At 38.3% G+C, this 20,342-nt stretch overlaps 1 protein-coding gene across 9 annotated transcripts in view; it reads right to left on the bottom strand.

The window, feature by feature from the left end:
• Positions 1–20,342, bottom strand: part of LOC126377867 (protein pangolin, isoforms A/H/I/S) — a 192,960-nt gene that overhangs the window by 77,336 nt on the left and 95,282 nt on the right. The gene's annotated exons all lie outside the window — the stretch shown is intronic.

Raw genomic sequence — 20,342 nt, 5'->3', positions numbered from 1 at the left:
AAGCCGACTGAGGTAAACCTACCATAAAGTCTCGTCAAAAAAATACTGTTGTAAGCTGTTATATTTAAAATAAATTAATAAGCTTTCTAGGTTCTACTTTTTTCCAAATTTGTACATACTTCCGAAAATGGATTTATCGGGAATGAGGGTTTCCTCACGATGTTTTCCTTCACCGCTGAGCACGTGATAATCATTTACGATCCAAACATGAATTCGAAAACAAATTCGACTATCATTGGTTTAGGCCTGTACTGGATTCGAACCTACGATCTCAAATTGATAGGCAAGCGTTCTACCAACAGGGCTACCACGGCTCCAAACAAATTAATTGGTCAATGTAAATTAAAAATAGACACATACAACATAGTTTGACGACCATCTATTGACTATCAACAACTGAAACCAAAATCTAAAGTAGAAGTACGCCCCGCCGAAAGTCGTACGCTCCTCGATACATCCTTGGCAGCCAGTGCTAAAAGCGTCGAGTTTTCGTATCAAATATTCAGACAGACGAATTTAGGCTTTGGTTAAGCATTTAAAGAAAACTAGGTGAGGTGAACAGATCTGGGTGACTGGGGATGTATGTTAAGTTAACGAAGCTATACATACATAAACTCGCACCTACTTCCCACCAGGATAAGCAGAGACTAAGGAATTACATTTGCTTCGATCCTGACATACTTCTGTAACTAATTGTATTACTTCTGGATGAAATAAAAGTGTTTTTCTTCAGAATCAGCAGCTATATTTTTTTCTCAATTTTAAAGACCAACGATTTTTTTACAAGCATTTGACAACCCGATATTCGTCTAAAAACTCCAGTCACCCCGCCACTCCTCTGCTACCTCACCGCTTCGCTTTACATTGCCACTTCAAAGTACATTGCTGGTATTGCTGCTCTCCTCACCACTAGCCGTTACACTTCTTTTGCTTCCTCCACGTTTATAAATCGTTTCATAACGCACGCCGGTTCAGAGTACATCGCAATGAACCTTTTCTAAGGACATCTCCAATTTGGCCAATGCCTCATGCCTCTTCTGTTTTAATAATTATTCTTTTTCCGGTTCATACGAGTATGTCGTCAGAGACTAGACAATGTTTCGGATGCGCCATAATAATATGCATATTATAAACAAATTGGCGACTACAAGTCTACTGGAAGTCTAACTTAAATTAGGCAAAATTTAAACACGAAAATATTGTAAAAAAAAATATACCTCTGAATATCTGATAGATCATCTTCATCTTGCGATGGTTGTACCTCTGACTACCCCAATTGGGATATAGTCGTGAGCTTATGTAATGTTATCTGTTAAAGAAAGGAAGATGGCTTCGGAGGCAACATCAAAATTCTGAGAACGTGTCTAGCTGTGCAAGAATTATGCCACATAAACTTTTTCAAGCTTGAGAACTTCTATTTGTCGAAATTGTGTCAGTTAAGTGCGTAAGTACTTATAAAGCAAGCAATTATGAAGTGGGCCCCTGACGAAACCGTCTTATATCTAATAAGCAGAGGACATACTGCTCCCTCCTATGTGTTTTTAAATACAATATAAATAAATAAAAATACAAATACCCACACGGGTTTCTGTCGGTTTTTATATTGCACTTCGATTTATTGCTATAATAAATCAAACCAATATTTACGAAACTTTTAATTGTTAGTAGATAGTGACGATCGTGCAGCGGTGGCAGTCAACAAAAAGTTAGGCATTCTAGGTATTCCGACCTTAACTATACTACAGAATAAGGAATAATACTACGTATAGAACGGCAACTCTCTGCTCCCCACTAACGGCTGAGCTAGGTTTACCTCACCCCACCTCGGTCTTACTTTAGTCTTCAATCGTGTGGGTGTCAGACGTCATACACACAGATGCGCGTGTACGATAACGTCAATGTGTAGTGTCTGTGTAATCCGAGGTGTTTCGAGGTGTGTTAACATATATACAGAGTGTTAGTAACATCGTAACGAAAACTCTGAGTGATGATTCAGACCTTGATTCTGTCGCAAAAGTGTGGACCTAAAAATAATTAAAAAATAACACTAATATTTCGTGAATTTTCCGACAGGAAATTCCACTTGATATCAACTCAGAATCATGGTCTGAATCATCGCCCTCAGTATTCGTTACGATGTCACTAACACCCTGTATATAGTTCTCAATAGGACTAAGCCTTAACATCGTATATGCATAGCATACAGGGCATACAAGCATACTCAAATGCGGAAGTGATTGGTATGCTAGACACAGGTGGTTTTCGTTCACCGGACGCGGCATCAAGTCCAGACCATTGTCTAGGTCTAGATGTTATCTAGGTGGCTATTAGCTGCTATTAATAGTCGGGAAGGTGAGATTGAAACTAGAATGGGTGGGGAGCCATGTAATCTACTAGGATGGTAGTATTGATTGGAAAATCCCTGGGTCCAGAAGACGAAGACGAAAAAACGAGAAGAAACACTCATGTTTCTTCTCGTTTTTTCGTCTTCGTCTTCAACTCAGCACTCAACTAGTGGTCTATGTCATGCATGAGACAACCTGACTGTTAATGGCTGCTGATAGAATGAAAAAAAAAGAAAGGTGACAGGCGTACGTGTGACGAGGTGATGGCGTCTGATGGAGCCAGGAGATGGACAACCCAAAATATGACGATTTCAGCGTAATTATTATAATTTATAATGTACTCTGGACATGTAATTATTAAAATAGTATATGAAATCTGGTAATCTTTTTTATACTTGACTATTATTACAAGCGGCAATAATGTCTGCCCATCTCAATGGGCAGACATTGCCGCTTGTATATCGTAAACATTTTCAACCCTTAGATAAATGTTGGATAAAGTAGGACTAAAGACATTTCAGAATGGTATCCCAGAGAAGGGACAAGGAGGAAGACCAACTAAAAGGTGGGAAGACGATTTTCCTACGTTCTGGAGATGATTGGCAAAAGATCAGAACGTATAGAGGGAACTAGAGGTCTATGTCATGAGACAACCTGATTGTTATTAGCTGCTGATAGAATAAAAAAAAGAAAGGTGACAGGTGTGACGAGGTGATGGCGTCTGATGGAGCCAGGAGATGGACAACCCAAAATATGATGATTTCAGCGTAATTATTATAATGTACTCTGGACATGTAACTATTAAAATAGTTAGTATTAGTAGTTAGTAGTTAGGTAGTACCTGAATTCCTGAATTTTTTCTTGACTTATTGTGGATCTACCGCATATTATTATGTCATTAACTACTTGGCCGGGCAACTGGGGAGCGCGCTCTTACATACATACATAAACAGCCTATATACGTCCTACTACTGGGCACAGGCCTCCCCTCAATCAACCGGACGGGGTATAGAGCATACTCCACCACGCTGCTTCAATGCGGGTTGGTGGAGGTGATCTTACGGCTAATAGCCGGGACCAACGGCTTAACGTGCCCTTTAAAGCACGGAATCATCTTACTTTTTCGGACAATCAGGTGATTCAAGCCTGAAAAGCCCTTCGACCAAACAAAGGCTTTCGACTATGTCCCCATCGGGAATCGAACCCGGACCTCCAGATCGTGAGTCTAACTCTCTAACCACTAGACCACGGAGGCTGTACTGGGGAGCGCGCACTTACCTAGTACAAAAATAATACCATACAAATACTTTTTACTAAAGTTTTTTTTTTTTCAAATGTCACTTCCAGTCATTAAACACATCCGGTACAATACAGCGCAATAATTAGGCAATTGCGAGGGCGTGTAATCCTAATTGCACGTCTGACGCATTTGTACGTCCCGACGCATTTGTACGTCCCGACGAGTTTATACGTCCCGACGCATTTGCACCGATGTGCTCACGCGCGTGCAACCCGTCGGATGCACGCCACGTGACTTGTAGGATGGAGAAAGATAATATAATATTACGACTTTAAACAGACTTAGTTTTCGAACTGAGTTGAAAGTCTTAAATGGCAATAAGTACCTAAGCGCTCAGTAGGTAAAGTCCTTAACGATTTTACTTTTATTCAAATTGATTTCATAGAGCAAAAATAGGCTTTTTAAAAGTAAGAGAAATGAAAAGGCTAAAATGTAGTCCATTCAATACTAATTAAAAAAAAACAAACGCACGAAACTTGAAAATTAAATAATTGTGTTAGTATTAATTCAAATTTTCCTAAACGCGCTTACTTCATAACGAATACCTTTATAAGTGTCAAATTAACCAACTATCGTATTGCAAATAAAAAAATACCTGTCAGTAACATGAGTCGGGTAAAAAACGAACACCAACTCGAATTAGGGTGCGCCGCCCAGTGATAGTCACCTGAAGACGGCACGTGTCCTATTCAATACAAAATACTTTCCCATCTGACATACCCTCTGACAAACATAATAGTCGATACTCTGAATAAGACGTCAAAAAGGGCAATTTATTATGCTATATGTGGATTTTATTAAGCGTTTCATATTTAGGGTGTTATTATTGACTGGATAAAGGGTACTCGTGAATATTGATGAACGGTTCAATTGAATGAGATTCGAATTATATGTTGGTGAACGAGGATTTATTATGCAATTGAAGAAATGATGTATGGTTTATGTTTGGTATTTCTTTAGATTAGGTACTGTATATTTGATATGGTTATTCAAAATACTTCAAAATTATTTGAAAGTGGAACTCCTGAAATAATTCATAATTCATTTATTCGCCTAAAAAACAAATGAAGCATTAAAGCTTATTCTCTTATTTCCATTCATTCTCTTGTTATTTGTAAGTATTTTACAAAATGGATTGGAAAAGGTATTGTTTTAAAGACACAATGCATTTTATTCTGAACCCTTCAATCAAGTATGGCCACATTCTTTACGATATTTTAATAGAGCCAAATCAAATTCCTCTTGCCGACAGATGGCGTGCGCACGCCCGCTGGACCGACGACAAATTTGCGATATTACATGCGGATTAATGTCCATGCACCATTTTTTAGGGTTAAATTGTCTTTTCGGGATCACCCTCGCGTTTTTTCTACGCCCAACTATACCTAATCTCAACCGTAACGTGATAACATTAGAGTAGATTTCTAAACGAGTTGTTCTAGAGCAGTGGTCTATTGTTTCGATGTGGAGATCGCAAAGGGTGATTCCCTAGCTAGCTGGCATCCGAGCGATGGTTATCATAATCCCTGCATTGACGTGATGTGATGACACATGTCGTGTCGTCGTGTTCTAAAATGTCGTTTTAAAAATGAGAAAAAATGTTTTTGCTTGCTGTCGACTATTGGGCCATTCGCCCTTATAGGGATGGGTTTAAAGGTTATGTTAAATTTTGTGGATTGGAGATTGGGTTTTGATGGCATGGGAAGGTATAGTTAAGCCAGTTCACAATGTAATGTTTGCTATGAAGATCGCTTGAGCTTTAGCTCGTGGATGATGTTTGTTTTATCTTATTTGTCCAACTCATGCCAAGAGCAGATAGATATGTTTGTTTAGTAGATGTTGTAAATATTTTCTTTTATCTGACATTCAGTTTTAAGCTTAATTACACAGCATTTACTCAATAATGTTTACTATCTTAAAAATTACTTATTATTTACTTTAGCACAGTAGTCGTAATTACTTATCGAAGTAGTCAAAAATATTTTCTACATCCAAAAGTTAATATCGAAAATCCTATAAAAATAAGTCCATTCAACGACTGGGGTTGTAGTGAGTACAGATTAAAAAATGCTTACAAAAGGGAATTTTCTATTAATACGTCGGGCCCTATGCACAATTATGGAGAAATAGGGCAAACTGCAGAATCATACGAAATTACAGGATTCCAAACAAATGACACAATGCGACCCTTCACATCAGCGATCTACAACTAATGGGGACACAATTTTTAATATAGGGTGCACCCAAGCTTTTAAACAATTAAGCAAAGATTGTGCAAAGCTCTTTTTCTAATATTGTCCACTATTGATTTTTCTGTTCGTCTTTTTCAACTTAAAAATGGAATACTTCAGATCGATTTTATTAGTAATCGGGTGCCTTTTAGAGCCGATTGTCGCACAAATATTTAAATTGTAGAGGTTATTTTGTGGGTGAAATTAATATACAGAAGCAAATATAGTACGAAACACTTTTTGAGTAAGTATGACTTGCACTCAACGGGTACATTGCTTAAGACTCAGGACGATTTAAAGCTATTGAAAGGGATAAGCCATGTGGATTGTTTAAAAAGATCTCGAGATAATACGAAAAGACAGATTTAAAACATAGGTACTCGTGTATGTCAAAAATGGACACAATATGGGTTTTTTCTTTACTCAAATTTCTTTTTACAGACATATGCTCTCGTATTACTGATACGTTGCCGTTGAAAATTCGAGCACATTCCTACACAGTGCTTCAACTCGGCTACATGGACAAAAAATGGAAAAAATCGTACGCAAAACCCTCGCGACAAATGAACATCGGGAACTGGAGAGGTCATTAAAACGAGGCTCGATCTAAAAATGAGAGGGAGGGTAACGGGGGAGGACTTTTGAGAACTCTGTAATTGGACCAGGGAGGGTCTTAAATCGCATTCGAAGCAGCGGAGGAGGAAAGGCGGCTCAACCGACTATAATTAACAACAAATATGGGTGAATCGATTTTTTTTACAATATTCTAAAGTGTGCCCATTAGGTCGTTTCGCGAGCGAGCAATTACTCAAACAATAACCCTTAAATATTAACGTTAAACCCACCGTTTTGTGGGAAAACTTCGCTTGTTTAGCAACTGTGGGTAATGGCGTGCCGTGTTTTCCTTCACAAGCACAATGTTTAAGTATTTTTTTTTAGTATTTTCTTTGGATTGTTTACGTAATTGAGTATTTTGTAAGTAAACGCTAGGGAGACGGTAATCGCTCCAGTAATTTAGTTTTCACTTTAACATACTCATTTAGGGTAAGCTTTGTTTGAAAACAAGCAATTTGTTTGCCGTTCTAACTTCCAATGGCACTATTACTGGAAATATGATTTCATATTTAATGCTCTATGCCGCTAAGCAAAGCGGCTAAGCATTCATAATGGATATCAGTCATCGCTTCTTCGAAGCGCACATAGCAGAAAAAAGTCAAAACATTACCTATTAGACCACACAGTGTGACAAAAGCGTGAAAAAACGAAACAAAAAACTGAAACAAGGGAATCAAGTCACCACATTATGTTAATAGGTACGAGATATGACAACATCGAAAATAATCCGCTTTGTCCAGGGAATGGGCACATTAGAGGCCACTGGGCTGGTCCCAGGAGACATGCTCTTTGATTTGGTATTCGATGGAAATTAATATACTTTGTACATGTATTTTAGGGTCTATATTTAATGGTAATACCTACGATACTCGTATACATGTAGCCCCAAATAATCCCAATACATATTTATGAGAGAAAAAATATTACCAAAATAAATCTTAGACGCCTTGTCTTTCGTCGGCAGTAATTTATTACTCAACATTTTCACTGAGATCATTTCGATAGCATTAAGTAGGCGACGCGCAGACATCCGTTTAATCGGCAACAATCATTATAATTCACCTGTCACGAAAACAAACATTTATAAACCTGCTTATGGAGGCGAGATGGAGCATAATTATGGGTTATCTGGTGAATAGCGCCCTCGATCCACACGCGATGCCAACAGGCGTCAAATAACTCGTTAAATGCCCCTTTACAAATAGAAATATTACTCATAACTTAATCCCCATATAATAGATTTAACCTGCCATGAAATCATATTCATTTTTTGCCGAGCAAATAAGCGGGGTGTGCCCACTGTGTTGCGATTAGGGCTTGCACAATGCGTTTTGAGAGCTTGTAATACTTATAATGGTTATGATATTCATGTTTTTTTTATTGAGAGGATAATCGAGGGGTTAGTTGGTAAATTGGATTTAATATTTTCATTTCTGTTAAGAGTGTGGTGTGAAATCGAATGCTCGTTTAAGGGTTAAGGGTAAGCCGCGGTTCTCGAGCGGTTTTGTTAATAACACTTTTATTGTTGGGCTTGCGGTATGCAATCGTTTTTCTATATTGCCGTTTTTATAGTGTTGTAAAATGTAACTAATTGCATCGTATTTTCGTTATCATGAATCTTAGAGTGTGATTGAAAGAGTGCGTCAGTGGTTTGATGACTTTAAACCGTTATAAAATGTTTATTTTTAACACTTTCTATGAGTAATTGGCACGACCGCAAAGCTACATTGTGTGTCACCAATTGTAATATATGCATGTGAGGCATATACTTAATACTAAATAGAAATACTCTTTATTTGCCTTTGAAAATAAATAGGTGGATGTATATAGAAGTTCCTCCTTATAAGCTATGAACAATAGCATGCAAATATTGTTACAATTCAGGTATGTCTTGCGCTTGCAGGAAAGTATAAAAGTATCTGTGTCTATCTGCAACATATTAAGGGCGGTTTTAGTGTCATGTGGATTTGCAAACGCCCGCAGGATCAGTGCGCATGCGTAGAATATGGGTTACCTCACGATGTTTTCCTTCACCGCTGAGCACGTGTTAATCATTTAAAATTCAAACGTGAATTCGAAAATCACTGGTTTAGGCTCGTTGGATTTGAACAGGTAAACACAGTGTGAGTCAAGCGTCCTGCCAACTGGGTCACCACGGCTCCTAAGAATTATACCACTATCAAATAATACCGGTGTGGATCATAGTCTTTTTCGGAGTACGGTCACGAGCATTAATATACCTAACTTTGGTACCATGTCACATTAACTTTTTTGACAAATTGAACTGTAAGTCTCACCAAATGTCAAATATGTTAGTGCGACAGAGTCTTAAAGTGGGTACATTATATTGCTCATGACTGTACCAACCAGGTGTCCTTCTTCAAACTTCCGTATTTTCTTTCTCTTTCTGTCAAATGTCCTTTCATTTTCTTCTTGTACCTTTTGTAATCCTCCTATGTGATTCTGTCACGAGAAGAAATTAAAACTAAGTCAAAAACTCATATTACTTATTCACCTAAACTAGTCAAATTACATCAACCTTGTAATATATTCACTTAAAACGTCGGTGAAATCTTGCATTTTATTTGAGAAACCGAAACAAAACTCCATTGACATCTGACATGACAGAAAGCCATAAGCAAAAATCATAGATATACCACAAACCCCACACCTATAGATGTAGGTATTATAAGCAAAAAAACTAGACTTTACTCGTAACAAACTGGAAAACGATATACTTTTCTCTTTTCCTCGCCACAATAATCTATTCAGAAAAACTAAATAAAAACGCTCACAATAATACTGGATAGAACGAGATTAGGTCTGGCACTGAATCTAGCTCAGGGGGGTAAGTGGGGCGCGGGGAGGGTTACGAAGTAGAAGGGGTGTGGGGGGGATGAAATAGGACTTTCTAGGCAATTACCGTCCCGTACGAACGTGGAGCGGCGTATTGGTAGACTCGTATGGTGATATTCAACAGTGGAAATGGTAAAAGGGTTCGTATTTTTACTGGGAATGGGAAGAAAATTGATATATGAAGATGTAGGTAGCTTGAGTTAGTAATGCTTATAAAAAGGGAAATGTAGAGTCCATTTCTTTTACTGTAGATTCCGTATTATAACCTCCTAACTAGTTTGGTCAGGACATTACAGGCTGATCACCTGATTGTCCGAAAGTGATGACGGAAGGCACGTTAAGCCGTTGGTCCCGACGTAAGTACGTAGTCGTTACATGAGTCATGTCAGGGGCCTTTGGCGGCTGCTGACACCAGGGTTGATGAGGTTGGTCATCCACCTCACAACCCACAGGATAGAAGCAGATAACCTCCTAACGCCGAGATTTCAAGACACAATAGTTAAACGATGGGGTTTGGATTTTAAAAGAACATTCGAGTAAAACCATAAAGCCACATGTTGTTATTAGAAGCAAGACAAACCTGATTACTCCAATAGCCTAGTTTTCAACTAGTCAAATCAGTTACTTTTTATACTAAACGTCAAAACACGAAATTACTATAAAATTTGTATGAAAAAGCACACTGTGACATCGTAGAAAAACGCGATAAAATGACGGATTTATTATACCTTTTTTCTTGTTTAAAATTCATATAAAAAAGTTAAATAAGTAAAAGAAAATGTTTTTCGTTAATTATAGATGTGTCTTTTTCATAATTTATCTTGAATCAAGTACACGACCCAATTCGTTACTAGGGTGGCATTCACTACTTGGCTAGACAAATGGGGAGCGCATCATGCACCCGTCCAAACAAGGCATGACATAATCCTAGAACACGATAAACAACTAGGCGACCTAGATAAGCTAAACAGGTGAAAAAATCGCAATTCTTACGTCACAGACTTACATCATTTTACTCCGGGAGGAAACACAATGAGATATCCGACAAAGCACTAGGAGGGACGCTTTTAAAAGTATTACTACCCAGCCCCCCTCGCCGCTGGCGTGATGACACCCTACAACCCTTAAGTTTGATTATTTTACGGCGTCCTACCCTTAAGAGCTAGGGAGAGTGAATAGGTTTGGTATTCAACTTTTAGTAATGATGATGATAGAATCTTTATCTATATTAATATAAAATAGACGAAAAGAGTCTGAACATCACTTGAGGTCGCAGGTTCGAATCCAGCATAGGCCTAAACCAATGATTGTCGAATTTGATTTCGAATACACGTTTGGATCATAAATGATTATCACGTGCTCAGCGGCGAAGGAAAACATCATGAGGAAACCCATATTTCCGAGAAATGCATTTTCGAAGGTATGTGACCTAACCTGTATTGGGCTGGTACTAACCTGTATGTGTAGGTACTTAAAAAGTTATTTTAATTTTAAAAGAAGTGTAGTATATTCAGTTCTGCTAGCCAGTTTTCTGACTTAGTACATTTCTACCTTCCTTTATTTTAGTAGTATGTTTCTACCAAATGGGCGATATGAAACGGTTTTACTTCACATTCTTCATCTATTTACTAACGAAACAATTATAAAATTAAAATATCAAATATGCCAATATATATTATTCTATTATTTTACAGATTAAAGAAAAGGTTAACGTCGTGTCTTATAGGGAAGTCAAGGAATTGGCCTTTGATAGACTGGAATGGAAAATGCTACACCGACAAGAGCGTGGCTCTTAAATTGATGATGATATTATTCTACAAACAGGTGAAACGGGAAGCTCAGTTTTTATTAACACACCAAATTTTTGCAGCCATATTGCAACGATGTAAAAAATTTATGAATTTTTAATACTCTCAACTATTTTTAATTTAGCCTTTTGGAATTTTTAACGAAGCAACAAAACATGCGAGTGAAAAATACAGTAGCTTATTTTTCGAAGTACGCTCTATTTATTTCAAGGTAGGCAACATGCAAATAGCATAAAAAAATATAAAGAAAGTTACGTTATTTTATGCTGCTTACATTGATTTACCACTATCGTTGATACAGCGCTTGATACAAAAATGCGGCGAAAACTTGGCGCTTGTTTAGCTATACATTCGTACACAGCGGTATATAAATTCAATAATATCGTGTCATATTGAAAAAGTTCGCTTCGTCTTATTACGTATATTAGCGCGTGGTACTTCGTAACGCGCTCGAGTTATACTGCGACTCGAATTGACCAGGAGTACTTGTTTTAGTGTATTTTAAACTAAAATAATCATTTTGGTGGGTTTTACTGCGAAAATTAAAATGTTTATACTATGATAACATGCACAATGTCATTACTTATTCGAAATATGATGTTCTATCCTTCTTTTTTCGCGTTGAGCTTCTATTTTTGCAAATTTTTACCACGCACTTCCCCGTGTTGCCAGCTCGGCGCCTAATCGCGCACTGAGGTAAAGAACTGTCAACGTCGCTAAATTAACAGTAACTTTGCGTCCCACTTTTTGAGCGGTGATGTTCCATCTACGGTAGTTAGTAAATCTATGGCTGCTTATCATAACATACCATAAGCTTTCGACTAAATTCCCACGTCCTGGATATGCACTAGAACATAACTAAGTAACTAGTTGCACTAACAAGTTTATATGTTATTGTTATTGAACTGTTATTGCTAGTACAAATCCTGGGTCGGGCTGTGAACCACTGATTGGCCTTTATGAGTTTGATTTCTTGATATTTTGATTTCTTAGTCAGAGGTAGACAGTAGGCACAACTATCGTATGATGAACTAAGTATCCACGCCTAAACAAGCTTTTTGTTAGATCAATATAATATAGGCGGTGACTGGTGAGCCGTATTACCGTCTATAATGGTCCAGCCAACTGCAAAAAACTACACATAAGACAATCTCACTGCAAAAAACTACACTTTAGACAATCTCGTTTAACATAGATACTACACCGATCCGGAGGTCCTGGGTTCGATTCCCGGTGGGGAAAAATTACTTTGTGGTCCCTAGTTTAGTTAGGAAATTACACTGCTGACCACCTGATTGTCCGAAAGTAAGATGATGCGTGCTTCGGAAGGCACGTTAAGCCGTTGGTCCCGGTTACTACTTATTGATGTAAGTAAGTAGTCGTTACATGAGCCCATGTCAGGGGCCTTTGGCGACTCAATAGAAACCCTGACACCAGGGTTGGTACTCTACCTCCCAACCCACACGATAGAAGAAGAAGACACTACACATTGACATTATCGCACACGCGCATTTGTGTGTGTGGCGCCTGAAACCATACGATTCAAGTCTAAACTATATTCGAGGGGGGTGAGGTAAATCTAACTCAGACGCTGGTGGGGAGCGGAGAGTATACGTAGTATATTCCTTAGTCTATGCTTAAGATAAATTAAAGCAAGTTCGGTACCGGGTTTCGAAACGGTGCTCCCCGTTTGAGAAGCAACCCGGCGAACCACAGGACCATATTGTGAAAGGCATTCTCTTTATTCTTCCGATCCTCTTTATGTTTCTTTTTTTAGTATTTTTCTTTTCAAAGTTAGTCCGTATTTAAGTGCCTATTTAAAATGTTCAAAGAAAGGCTTTACAAATTATGTATTCTGCCCACAATTTGGTAAGGCGTTGCTACCGGAAGCTAGCCTACATTCCCCGGCTCTGTCCGGCCTTGAACCGAGGTACTTCTTAACAATAACTACCGATTATTTCATGTAAGTCATAAGATGAACGTCACTATGAATATACTTTATTATTTTAGAGACGTTACTTTTCACTAACGCATTTGGCTCAGTCATTATAGACTGCGATATGGCTCACTATCACGTTGGTCTAACAGAAAGCCCGGTGATTTTTTTTGAAGTGACTTATTGTAGATTTGACGCAGATGGCATTAACTACTTGGCCGGACAAATGGGGAGCGCTGAAGGCTCTCACCCGGTACAACGTTTAAGACAACAGGCCTGAGGGTGTCCAGTTGGGCGCGAACCTCGGCTCAGGGCGTTGTCTGAGAGGAAAAATATTTGAAATAATCGACCCTAGTGGGTCGATAGCGATAAGCGCTGATTGAGGGAAATCGTCGACCATGCCGGCGTGGTCGGTATCGGGGTCCAGAAATATTAAGGGTGTTGGGACCCTCGCTGTGTAATTTTCAGCTACAATAGACGGTGTAAGTGTATCCACACCATTCGGTGATCGAAATATATTTTTTTGTCATACATAAACTAAGCTAAATGAGCACTACACCTTTTTGCCACTACTTGAAGGTCTAGAAAACCTACAAACAATAAAAAATATTATAAACCGTACTCATAACTACAAGGCACAAATTTTGCATGAGGGTCCTTTTAGGACGTAGGTACTCACTAAGAGCGGATTTTGCAAAATTCAACCCCTAAAGGGGTAAAAAAGATGGGCAAAGTTAGGGATTTACAGATAAATATGCTCGTTAACGCTTTTGCTCGGTATCGGGGTCCTGAAGTAAAAGCCTGGTGAGGCGTGGGTGCTTAGTTCATCTTGCGATGGATGTACCTCTGACTACCCCAATTGGGACATAACCGTCAGCTTATGTTATGCTGTGGCGGAATGTGTTTTTAAAACGCACAAGAAACGTACCCTCTTCTACTTTGCACCACAATCTGAGTCACCAAATCGGAAGTAGGTATAATAATTAAGTTTTCTTTGTCGGCGTTTCTGCGTGTTTATATGACGCAAACGTGATACTGATCTGTATTGAATCATTGTTCAATCATTGAGTTATTGATTGAATTGAATGATTGAACCCATTTAGCAGTGATTGTTTTACATGTACCTCATTATTGTAATGTAGTATGTATCTGATACGAGTTTATTACGCGCTATGTTTTGCTTTGATTTAGGTGTGGTATTCACTGCATAACTTTTGGGGCGAAGAAGATTGTATGTAAAATTTAAAAGGTAATGAAAATGAAGAAATACTCGTAATTATAACGTTTTCCCGCCTATTACCAGGGTTGATGAGGTTGGTAATCCACCTCACAACCACACGATAGAAGAAGAAGACCTATTACCGGGGTAAGCAGAGTCTATGAAATTCCATTTGCTTCGATCCTGACATAGTCGTCTTGCTTCCTCCACATTCATCAATCGATTCATACACGCAAAGCTGGTTCACAGTAAATGGTACTAAATCTATAAGGACATTTACTTAAATTGTTGCCTTAAGGATTATTAAATATGCATTAGCTTAGAACTATATCCCAATTGGAGTATTCATAAGTACTTTCATCGCAAGATGAAGTAATTTATAGGGGGGTATTTAGTTCAACTAGCTTTCTGTGATTTTATCGAAATGAATCTATCAGCGTACCACAAAAGGAAAGAACTCATTTCAAGTAATGTAAACATTGACAACGAATGCCGAGTCAGACACACTAATCACGAAAAAAGTCTTCATTTCGTAGAAAAATAAATAAAAATGTCCACGGATTTATACCCTGAAACATCATTACAGTCCTGCCATACAAAATACCTTAAGCGGAAACCCCATACGCATCAAGACTCCTAACAATGGGGATATATTTCACAATCGTTGTAATAAAAGCGGCCACATTAAAATCTTATCCCTTTCTTAAATAAAAAATTCACGAAAAAATAAGAGGAAACCGTCCCCTCTATTATCCACCCTCGGATATTAGAGTCGAAATCCGCGCGTAACCGAAAGAAACTCCAAAGAAAATCTAACTTTAGCTCCTATAGTACAAAGTTACAATTGCAATATCAACTTCTTGGGTGGGAAAGTGTGGTAAAATAGTCCGAGTTTCGTTTTGGTAAAGTTGAGTTTCGCTTACAATGCAGTGGGGGTGTAGGCGAAGTTGTATAGAGTAGTGACGAAATGAGATGCAACGTGAGTTAGGGGGGTTGGGGGTGAGGAAGGAGAGGGACGGCACTCTCGAAATCCGAATTACCGGGGCGTATGTAATGATTTTCCCTGCCGGAATTATGCCTGGTATCGACGGATAGACGAATTAGAATGTTCTTTTTAAGCGCAAGTGCGGTGATCGGAAAAATTCCGGACAAAAGCGTCTCGATACTTGAAATTGCCAATTAAAATAGTTGAGTACTGTGTACTACGTTTAAGACAATTCTTTCTAATAAGAATTCTCCTATAAGAAAGATCTTGCATTCTCCATGCAAACCGGGCGAGTGAAATTTCAAATCGTGAAGTTAGGTAAAATTAACGGTAACAGTGGTAACAAATACATATATAATAACTTTCGATATAACATAGATAACATACGCTCACGACTATAACCCAATACCAAACCTCAGTCATACCGTGATCATGGCACTTGCAACAGTGTCGAAATATCGGGAGTCTCATATCCCTGATTTAAACGCGGTAAGAACCCGTTATTATGTGTTTTAATTACCAAACCTCAATCCCAATACCAAATCTCAGACCCCGGTACTTGCACGAATAAGTTTTTAATTTATTTTAAGTGCAGTTTTGACTAACACATTTGGCTCAGCCATTACAGACTGCGATATGGCTCACTTTCACGTTGGTGTAACAGAAAGCTCGGAAAGGTGTGGGTACCTACTTAGTTCATATTGCGGTAAATGTACCTTTTATTACCCCAATTAGGATATAGTTGAGATTATGAAATCAGAATCAGTTATTCAACGTATTTTTTTGTAATTAAAACACATAATAACGGGTTCTTACCCGGGTTCGGATTAAATTATGCATCTACCTACTCCACTCCAATCTCATCAGTCATTCCGTGATCATGGCACTTGCAACAGTGTCGAAATATCGGGAGTCTCATATCCGTGCTTTAAACGCGTTATTATGTGTTTTAATTATGATAATAACCGCGTAAACCTAAAACAATGTAATGTTTTGTATTCTAAAAACGTATAAATAACCCCAAAAAACGTGAATTTAATGTACTTAATCTAGAATTTTGGATAGCAATTATATTTTTGTTCCTTGTATTTAAGTATGTCTTTCGCAGTTTCTCGGAAGGAGAGGTACATTTTTACGTACACACATGATATTTTCATAAATATATGTTTTATGTAGGGTAATAATCAACATCATTGGCCTTCAATGTCTGTTTAATCACTACTCTGTAAAAGTTTTATTGCTTATCCCGGTAAAGTTCAAATTTCAGTATCGATATTTTAAAGGTTGGTTTCAGTCAATGTGCTTGTCCACGAATTTTTATTAATAAAATAACACAGATTCTCGTATTACATTTCAGTGAAAAATCCTTTTATAAATAAGTAAATGTCATTTTTGGCATCCGGTAAAATAAAAATGACAAAAGCACACGGCTATATCACAGTTGGGGTAGTCAGAGGTAAATCCATCGCAATATGAACTAAGTACCCACACTTCACCGCGTTTTCTGTTAGACCAACGCGATAAGTTGTATCGCCGTCTATAATGGTCGAGCAAACTGTGTTAGTGAAAACTGCTCTTATATTAATATCGCATTGGTGCAAGTCTGGTACCGGAATTCAAACTGGCGCTCCCCGATTGACAAGCCGGTGTACCAGAGACCAGGGGGGTTAAAATGGCCACATCGAAGCAATTCATCTAAGAAAGCAATATTGCAATTTGACATTTGCGCAGATAAAAGTGAGTGCGCAATGCAAACAACTGTCAAATAGCTATATTGCTTTCTTAGATGAATTGCTTCGATGTGGCCAATTTGAATGAATGAATGAAATATTTTATTTTCAGATATTTATCCATATTTCCCCCCCCCCAGTGGTAAGTTCAATCTTGCAGAAAAACACAGTTCGTACATCTGATAATTTATACTATTAACCGACCTTAAAAAACCCAAAAATGAGTATCTAAGCACGACTTAAAACAACCGTTATGACAATGCACAACTTGTAATCTGAATGGGTCTGGGGTGACAGCTCACGCCGGTAGGACGTGAGCGTGATGGGTCGTGCAGATAGGTAAGATAATGGCATATGGACTCCGCTATTTAGTATTCTTTTTTTTTTGTTATCATACAGTCAAGTATGTACAGACAATGCACTACTTCTCTCGGGAGATCAATCTTCTATCGTGTGGATTGTGAGGTCGATTACCAACCTCGTCAACCCTTGTGTCAGGGTTACTATTGAGCCGCCAAAGGCCCCTGACATGACTCATGTAACGACTACGTACTTACATCAGTAAATAGTAACCGGGACCAAAGGCTTAACGTGCCTTCCGAAGCACGGATCGTCTTACTTTCGGACAATCAGGTGATCAGCCTGTAATGTCCTAACCAAACTAGGGATCACAAAGTGACTTTTGTGATATGTCCCAAGCGAGATTCGAACCCAGGACCTCCGGATCGTGAGCCCAACGCTCAACCTTATGGTGACAAGGGATTATCCTATCGCCCATATCATTAGTCCATTGAATTAGAAATTACACAATCCTTTTGTCAGACCGAGTTCTATGTTTTTATTCGCTCACAGAACTACATAGAAGCTAACAAATAAGTACTAAAGAGGTGCTTTGTGATAACAGTGACCCGAGAATAACAAGCAATTAATATATAATGTAATTGCATTATCAATGCAATTGCTCGCGACACTATTTCTCACTAATTACGGAAAATTACTTTGTATTGCAAGTATGCCACAGCGAACACCTAGTCACATGACTTAGCACCATTTTCATTAGCGATAAAGAACGAAAAGATATTCTTATCAAGAGATACATGACATAAATAGTCCCACTGCTAGGCACAGGCCTCCCCTCAATCAACCAAAAAAGGTATGAAGCGTACTCCACCACGGAAGCACGGAATCATACAAATTTCTTGTTGAAGAGATACTGCCTGTTATTTTAAAATATGCGGCTACAATATTTTCAAATAAAGAAGTAATTTTAAAGGAAAAAAGCACTGGCAGTGGAGAATTATAATAAAAAAAATATAGCGTTCGATTTTCAAATCCCGAGACGGAATGTACCCAAGCGACCCCGAAATTGGCGGCCGCATTCACCCAGACAAAAGCTCTAAAACACACCCTGCGAGCAAAAAGAAAAGCATTTCCATCCCTACCCCTCCTTCATTTAAATTTCCCGCCCCAGAGCGGGGGCGGCGACCGTGGGGGCGGCTTCTGCACAACAGAGACGAGACTTAAAACCTCGTAGAAAAGAATGAGACGGGCGCATGTCCACCTGTTGCGTTTCAAGTTTCATATTTTCGCGGTGGATTCTTTTTTCGTTTCTTATGGAGTTCCAAAGGATTTGAATGGCGCCCAGTGTATGTAGTAGGGGTAGGTATTGGATATCGACGCGCGCTCCCGGCGCGTTCGATTTTCGAGCTGTCATCCAATGGAATCTAAATTTAAATTCTCAACTTTCCTGCCAGTAATTTTTAACACTAGCTTTTTTATTTTTCCCGGTCAGTTTGCCAGTTAAAAAAGTTGCTTTTTATATTTTTTCGCTTTTTATGCTTTTATTATGCCTAGTAGAGCGCTTTAACTTGCTTTTGAATTTAGTACAAAAATTCAGTAAGAATAACTATGTTTATTCTCTATTAGTTTTTTTTTTGATTAGTTATTTCTTAATGGCTCAGTTTCTTTTTCTAAAAATAGATTTATTAGATCATCGAAGTGAAGCCTTTGCCCAACAGTGGTACGAGTATGTAATAAACAGAATACCTATGTGTCACATAATATAACATAACATAAACTTACGAATATATACCCAATTTCAGCTATTCAGAGGTACATCCATCGCAAGATGAACTAAGTACCCACGCGTCACTGAGCTTTCTGTTAGAGCAACGTGTAGTGGTAGTGTGTTACAATGTCGTCCTAAGTCTCACCCCGATTAAAAAAAAGGCTAGAGTGAATAGGTATTTGCTAGGTAAGCGTGATCCACCCTAGACCACATCGTCACTTACCATCAGGTAAGATTGTGGGCGACCGGGAGCCTATTTCATTAAAAAAAAAACTTCGCAACTAAAAGTAAATTTTCGGAACACAAATTCTTAGAAAACTCCTAACATTTTCAAGATTTTAAACAAAAGCTTTTAACGAAATCAAAATCAATATGAGACGTTATTTATTCCTGTCGGCTGATACAGGATGAGTACAGAAATAAAAACTGTTTGTGTTACCGTTTCCGGCGTCCCGGGTTCGTTCCCTGGGCGGCACGTGCTGTGGTTATTACGAGGAAATAATCAAATAAAAATAGTAACGCCGACGATTAAATTTCGGGCCATCGCGGTCGTAAGTTTGTTTAATTTTTTTAGTTTTTTGTTTAGTATAAGTCTATATTTGATTTGGAAGGGTTAGTCTGGATTCATTAGGTCATTTTCGGTCATCACAAACAGCCTATATACGTTCGTTCCTAGATTTAAAAAAAAATGCACCTACCTGTGCTAAGGGAGAAAAATAAATTTTATACGTGCCACTGTGCTGGGCACAGGCTTCCCCTAAATCAACCGAAAAAGGTATAGACCATACTCCATCACGCCGCTCCACTGCAGGTTTGTGGAGTACAATACAGGGTGTTAGTGACACCGTAACGAATACTAAGGGGGAAGGTTCAGACCATGATTCTGAGTTATACTTTCACTTAGAGTCATACTTTCCCGACGGAAAATTCCACGTGATATCAACTCAGAATCATGTTCTGAATCATCCCTAAAAGTTTCCCTTAAGATGTCTCTAACATCCTGTCTTATTTAGACGTAATAATATGTGTGTTATAATACACTGTATAGTCATGAGCAATATCATGTACCCACTTTAGAACTCTGTCGCACTATCATATTTGACATTTAATGAGACATGCGGTTTAATTTGTCAAAAAAGTTAATGTGACATGGTATCAAAGTGTATACATATTAGTACTCGTGACCATTGTAGGGAGCGCTGGTAATTTTAATAAAACCCCACACAAACAATTGAATGAACTGTATTAC

The sequence above is a fragment of the Pectinophora gossypiella genome, chromosome 24, assembly GCF_024362695.1.
Source record: "Pectinophora gossypiella chromosome 24, ilPecGoss1.1, whole genome shotgun sequence".
Classification (NCBI taxonomy): Eukaryota; Metazoa; Arthropoda; class Insecta; order Lepidoptera; family Gelechiidae; genus Pectinophora; species Pectinophora gossypiella.
Note: the sequence above shows the minus strand (reverse complement) of the source record. Positions and strands in the feature narration are given on the sequence as shown.